The 7,500-nt window shown below is 44.6% G+C and overlaps 1 protein-coding gene and 1 long non-coding RNA gene across 2 annotated transcripts in view; both read left to right on the forward strand.

The window, feature by feature from the left end:
* The window catches only part of lsamp (limbic system associated membrane protein), a 247,328-nt gene that overhangs the window by 192,241 nt on the left and 47,587 nt on the right, over window positions 1-7,500 (forward strand). The window lies entirely within an intron of this gene.
* On the forward strand, window positions 4,948-5,993 carry LOC134454162 (uncharacterized). The gene is made up of 2 exons (XR_010035807.1): window positions 4,948-5,046; window positions 5,642-5,993. It is a non-coding gene; the product is annotated as an uncharacterized LOC134454162 (long non-coding RNA).

Genomic DNA, 7,500 nt, shown 5'->3' on the forward strand with positions numbered 1-7,500 from the left:
GTCAGACAGACAGTTCTCCAATGAAGTGTTTGTGTATCTATTTATCTTTTAAACTGGGCTTTTCCAAGGTGACTTTGTCTGCTGTCTTTAATCACATGATCATCAACAAAGTAGGCATCTCTCCCCCCTGATGCCTCGTAATTGATTTCTGGTCCAGCCAAGTAACACCTGCAACCTAGATGCAGTGCACAGGCGTCCGGAACTCCCCAAACGGAGCCGGAAATGTTTCCGAGTCCGCTGCTGCAACCCTAAGCAACCCCTACAATCCTCTCGACACAAACTCTCTCTCTCTCTCTCTTTCTCTCTCTCTCTCTCTGCCTCACACACACACTCACTCCTCCCTGCCGAGTGATATTGATGGATCGTGTTTTGTTTTCGCACTCGCAGCCAGCTGAGTTGCTGTTCCGCAATGAATGTGTTTATTCGCTAAGTAATAGGTGGAGGCCTGGACCTGTCCCCGTTGATTAGCCGCGTAGTCTGTCAAGCAGCGGGCCCAGTGCTGGCTTTATATACGGATATGTATGTATGTATTCACAGCCTCTGCCAAACGCCCAGTGCACAGGGAGTGCTGTCCCATCATTCCTCACTGAGGGGGGTTGGAGGGGGAAAGTGTTTACTCAAGGGGATGTTTTTTTGGGTGTAAGTAAGGATGTACAGTGGGAACAGGAGGGAAGAGGGAGGGCAGAGGAGGAAGGAGAGAGGGGGAGGAAGGAGGAGAGAGCTGGAGGAGGGAGGAGAGAGGGGAGAGGAGGTAGGAGAGAGAGTGGAGAGGAGGGATGAGAGAGGGGGAGGAGAGGCGGGGGGGGGGGGGGGGAGGCTGCTGGTCGAATGCCGGTCGGTGAAGGAAATACCCCAGGGGTGCCCAAGACTCCTCAGCCTCCCTATTCAGACTTCCCTCACACTCTCTCCCCCATTCTCCACATGTAAGTTGCACTAACTTGCAGTGAGTGTTGTATTAGTGAAAAGACCAACAGGACCTGCGGAGTGCAGACCGCCTCATTTATGCAAATATGCCAGACAGACTTTCCTACATTATGGATACTGACCAAGCTCCCTTAAAAGAGAAAAATAAAAACTGTCACATAGCTATCCGTTGCTGGCGGGTTGAGATGCCCTGCGGCGGCATGAATGTGTAATCCGGGCCCTTGCTATGGCTGTGTGTAGTGGAGTGACGCGTTTGCCTCTGAGAGCTGCACAGTTCGCAGTAATACAAAAGAGATTAGAGCATTAGTTTTTATAATTTATTGGCTGAGGAAGGCTGAGGCCGCAGCACTTCATTAAGGTACCTGATGTAAGCTGCGCTGAGTAGTATATCATTATATGCATGCTTCACACAGAGCACATAAACACACACACACACACACACACACACACACACACACACACACACACACACACACGCACACACACGCCTACACACATGCCTACACACACGCACACACACACACACACACACACACACGCATGCACGCATGCACGCGTGCGCGCGCACACGCACACACACACACACACACACACGCTCCCACACACAAACGTACACACACCTCACACACAGCGGGCCAAGTTTTACCACAGAGCAATTTCAGCAGTGTTGTAATAATACTAATAATAATGAATGCTAATGTGCCAGGCGCTGTTAAAAACTCAGCAGTCATTTATGAGGTGCCAGAAGCCGTTATAGGCAAAGCCTGGTAACACGCACAGCTAATGACATGCATGCAGTCAATTATCAAGGCATTCATTATCTAACGCAGAAGCTGAAGGATGCTAGCCTGGCTCTCACGCAGACCCTTCGTGCTTTGTGCATCTTCTTTAAACTTTGTGTTAGAAGGATGCATCAGAATGAGATTTTTTTGCAGACTGTATTAATCAAGAGGAAAGAAAATACTAAATATAACTTGTTTCTGAATGTGTGCATTGTGGGGTGAGGGTGATGGTGGTGGAGTAGGGTGTTGTTGGCAGAACAGCCATTGTTTAAAAAAAAATCAAACCCCATTCTTTCACAAAAGCCCCTTTCTTTCCCCACTGTGTGGCGTGAACTTTGTTGGAAGCACTAGGTGATTAAGACAGCATCTGTTAACGCTGGCAGCAGAGTGCTGCTCGAGAAGCAGAGGACTACTACAAGGTGACTTACAATATTAGTAATGTAAAGCTGACGGCCTTGTGCTTGTGCTTGTGCACGGTACATTTTTTTGCAGTGGTAATTCAACTCTAAGAGAGTCGATTGAACACAAATAGCATTTGTCTTGCTTTTTAAAGTTTTAAAGAGTTAATTACATTAACACTGCCAAATGTAGGCTGTGCGCCTGGTTGTCTGTTAGAGTCACTGCCATGCCACTGAAAATGGATTCTGTGCCTTTTCCAGTGCCCTCCTCATCAGTGATTTACAGTAATTCACAGAATTCGATTTGGGTAAAGATTCCACGTCTTCTACTGTAGTCTTGTCTTAGTCACTCTTGTTAGCGGTGGGAGGCAAACATATGGATTGGTACTGCCTCGTCTCCAAGACGAAAGGGAGAAAAAAGGGGTGATATGAGGAGGGGAAAGAGAAGAGAAGAGAAGAGAAGAGAAGAGAAGAGAAGAGAAGAGAAGAGAAGAGAAGAGAAGAGAAGAGAAGAGAAGAGAAGAGAAGAGAAGAGAAGAGAAGAATAAAGGGTGTGAAATGAAAAGGGGTTCGAGAAGAGAAGAGAAGAGAAGAGAAGAGAAGAGAAGAGAAGAGAAGAGAATAGAAGAGAAGAGAAGAGAAGGGAAGAAGAGTGGAGTTAAGGAGAGGAGAGCCAAGAAGATTATAGAGCAGAACATTGCCCACAGGACTATTCAGATTACCTCGCTGAGCACTGGCCAAGACTATAAAAAGACAGCAAGGGGGGAGGAAGTGCTTTAGCTGAAAACAGACGGGTCCTCCTTAGCTTTCTCTCTCTCTCTCTCTCTCTCTCTCTCTCTCTCTCTCTCTCTCTCTCTCTCTCTCTCTCTCTCTCTCTCTCTCTCTCTCTCTCTCTCTCTCTCTCTCTCCATCTCTCTGCAGCAGCAACAGCAGAGGGTAGGTTAGGGTACGGTGCAGAATACTTATTTCAAAATGCTCTAATCACCTCAAAACACATGCCCCACCGAACCCTGCCTGCTCCGGGGAGAGGAAACACCTGAGGTTCTAATGCACCTGGTGATATTATGGGTTGGCTGAGCCCACATGTTGGGTGCAAAACAGAGGCAGAGCCAGGTGGCTGGTAACCGGGAGGGTAATGGGTGATGGTGATGATTGTGGTGGTGGGTCGGGATGGAGATGGTTGGTAATATTATAATGTTGTATGTGTCCACGTTTGGGTTTTTAAAAGAGTTACATAGATGAAGGTGAAGCCCAGCATTCCACAGCAAACAAGTGTACACTGCACACCACAAAATTGTATTTATGCCTTACCCGTGCAAGAGGGCAGCCCCCAATGGCGCCCGAAAGCCAGCAGCTGTGCACGGTACCATGCACAGATTACCTCAGTCATGGAGGAGGATGGGTGAGAGCACTGGTTAATTACTCCCCCCACCAACTAGTAGTGGTGGAAGTGGTGGGCTGAGATGAGGGGGATGGTGGATGCCATGGTGGAGCTTAGGGGTAGGTTAGATTGGGTTTTAGCGTTCAAGTCAATTCAATACAATTCTCAAAATATAACCATAATAGGCCTATGTAATTAACCTGACTCTCGCGCAGATGGATTGTCATCCATCTGGAATTATGATGGTAACCTTGCTGTTCTAGCCCGTGGGTGTATTCAAAAAAAGCTCGAACGTGATTGGAGAAATTAGGTAACAGTGACGTACTACTTCAACCAGTCACATCGAAGCGGCCCGTGACGTAGTTTTCAGCGACGCGAGATAGAAGCCACAACAGAGCAGTTAGCATGTTGACAGTAGTTCCAGCCCAGCTAGCATGTGTATAGTGGATCATTGTTGGCGTTTGAACGGCAAGCCGCCTGTGGTATGCCACCTGTGTCCGACATCGGACCACTGACGGTTACAAAACACACAAGGCATCGGTGGATTTTGGTTGGCAATCCGACATAGTGCACGAGTACTCTGCAGGGTCCAAACAGCGGCATGCTACCTGACAATCCATCTGCGTGAGAGCCAGGTTACATGCTACCAGCCCCTAGCACCAATGGAGGAGGACCGCCCACTCATTTGGTGCCAGCAATTCATCGTTTGCATCAGATAAATCACAACAAAGATATGGTAAGTTAGATGTCTTGAAATGGCTATATTTTCTTTTAGTGAACACATGGCCATGGGTTTGTCCGTTTCTGACGGGGTGATAAATATTGCAGACAAAATGGACGTCTGCTTGCCTGCACAACCAATGTGACATGTATTGATGAATAAAACTTAATCAAGTATGTGTATTTCGCTGAAAATGATTGACCAGCGATAAAATGTTATTCAGACAAAATTGCCAGCCATATGAAAACAATGCAGCCTCAACAGCATGCAGTTGCTACTAGCATTATTGGTTGTGTTCTGGTCACCGTTAGGCATGCCAATTTACCTATGATAATACAGTAAATCATTTATAGTCCCATACGTTTTGTATATCCTACCATGAGAGAAATATACACCAGGATTGCATTAACTACTCCCGGTGTGCACGATTAACTTCGGGTCTGATTAACTTGGATGGCATGATAAAGAGCTGTTCACGTCAGACGAGACAGGATGGGCGTCTTAAGTTCTATTATACACTTTGGAAACTGCATTACGGTTCGACGAGAGGAGCATGCCGTCGCACTTTTGCCGTTGTTATTGTGCGCGATTGTATTCTCAAACACTTCAGCTGTGGTCAATTCAAATAGTCGATTCGTGAGTGTGCTAAGCACTTCGATAAGTTGTAGGTGACCATCCCTAGTTGATCGGACGACCCAAAGTTAATCGTGCTCACCGTCATAAGCTGGGACACACACACACACACACACACACGCTGTGCCATTGTTAATTGATCAATGGTGATGTCTTTTCTCTCTCTCTCTCCATTATTAGGTGACCCAAGACCCACGGTTATATAAGGTATGTCTGATTTATTACATCCATTGCTAGGTCAGAGGCAAAGAGTACATTACTGAAGCAAGCAAAGCCGTATTGTTAAGGGGTGTAAAACCCATTTGTGTAAACAATTAGTTTTTTTCATCAGGGTGGGGATGTGAAATGACTGAGAACCTATTATCAAGGTAAATAGGACCCTTGCTGACCTCACCTGTACCTGTGGCCTCGGAAGGTATCCAATGTTACAGGTTTGAATTCTTAGTAAGAGTAACTGAAAAGTATATGTGCTGTCCTGCACCACTATCCACCTAAACCTACATTAATTTCTCAAGAGACTGTACTCCTCATAACATTACAGTTGACAGACGCTTTTGATCAAAGTGATGTACAAGGGCAGTAATGCAACATGTGGGTGGAAAATACTCTGCACACAGAGTAAGTAGCATACCCTGTTGTTAATGAACTTTAAGTCACCTAGAAATATTTTAAAATGTGTTGCAATCAACTCCTGTGTTGTTTTTGTTCAAAACCTTGTATGTAGCCACAATTGTCACACATAACCTTCTGAAATGTTTGTCTAATATACTTCTATACTTCCTTTGTCTGTGTCTGACGCCAGGAGGTGTATGAAGAAACGACAGCATAGAGGACCCAGCACATCCCCTCACAGATTCCATGCTTTTCAAAATATTAGAACAAGATTTCAAGGCATTTTCCTTAAAGAACTTGCAACATTTCAGGAGTGCGTCACCATTTGGGTTTTCATTTTGTACAATACATCACCTAACACCAAGAACGCTACATTTTGTAAGCTATGTTTCTTGCATTGCCAGTAACCAATATTTAAAAGAAAAAAGAATGTGTATATATAAATTGATATCTTATTTGTCATTATTTACACTTTCATTACTGTACATTGAAAAAAAATAGACAGTGTTTTCTTTTCACAATAAAATTGTATTTACATATGTTCCAATTACTTGTGTACACCATTATTTACACCATTTGTTCAATATTCGATTCGATATTGTGACAAGATTCCACTTCTTTGTTCCTAATGGATGATGGTTAGATTCTGAACTAATGCTGTGTTACATGTTCCATTACATGTTCCATTATGTCTATGAATCTGTCATTAGGGAGAGTCAGTCACAAAACCAGTAGCATGAAGTACCTTAAAACCATAGGTTGTTTTGTAACTGATGTCAAATGTAAGGACTGTTGTTGACTGCTGCCTCATTAGGCTTTGTCCCAAACCCAGAGCAGACAGTCTCGTTAATGAAAGTGGCACATCTGGTATTTAAGTACACATGTTCTGTACAGCTGTCAGCAGACCATGATAACATTTCCAACTCTTCAGTAATGTCTAGATCTTGGTGGGGTAGTGTAGTGTAGATTCTATACACATGTGGTTGTACAGGCGCATTTTGAAACAGGCTCAACACAGAAGACCAAAGAAATGGAATTGTGGTAGGTGCAACACGTATGACCTGGCTGGCTCCAAACTTGTGGTGCGCATGCTCTGTGCCAGCCATTACTGAACTCACTGTCTTGTCTACCTAGAGTGTTCATTTGATGGTTTACAACAGTACAAGTGAGGGAAGAGCCTAATTCAATTTCCACTGTACATGTGTAGCAGCTGGATGACCCGGTCTGTGATGACAATCCCAGCAGACGCTGCCAACGCCATGACTTGCCTACCTGAAAACAACACACAATGTTAAAATAGAATAGGCAAACAAGGCAACTGTATTTCTAAAGACTCTATAGGCCTAGTATCTGCATTTTAATTCATACCTATTTAAGGCTAAGACCTGAACAGCAGTAGGCTACTATTACTTAGTTTTAAATTTACTGCTGACCGAAAGGGAGACTTGGGGTCCTTGCCAGTAGCTGGTGAGTGACAGGCCTCACCCTGTTTTTATTCCAGTACCCTCTTGTGTAAATTCTGTTTCCACACGAATAGGTCTCTTAACCATGCAAAATCTGTGATTACTTTAGTCTTTACCATCGAAACAGGTTAACAACTAGTGAACAGGGGAAGCCCACAGACCTATATCAATATGTATAGGTCTGTGGGGAAGCCATCCTGGTGAGTTGAAGTCAGAATGTCGTCGTGAAATAAACATTCCATCTCTCACATGCCGACGTTTAGGGACATGCTGCATTGGCAGCGATCACGGGGATAGTGCATTTAATTTAACACGAACTTAGCATAAACAAATTGGTCTGAATGTGACATCTTGGCATACTATTATGATCAACAGCACTCAGTCACCATAGCATGCGAGGTCTGGAAATGAGGCTTGTACAATATTGAATTACCGGCACTATGGGGGCATTCACAGTTGTAGCCTACCATGTCAGTCATTGTTTCACACACATCAAAAACACGTTAGAAACAACCAAGAGGTTTTCACTCACCATTTATATGTGGCATGGACCTCTCGACTAAAATCCCCACTTTAAGTTGGTCTT

This window comes from Engraulis encrasicolus, chromosome 8 (genome assembly GCF_034702125.1).
Source record: "Engraulis encrasicolus isolate BLACKSEA-1 chromosome 8, IST_EnEncr_1.0, whole genome shotgun sequence".
Lineage (NCBI taxonomy): Eukaryota > Metazoa > Chordata > Actinopteri > Clupeiformes > Engraulidae > Engraulis > Engraulis encrasicolus.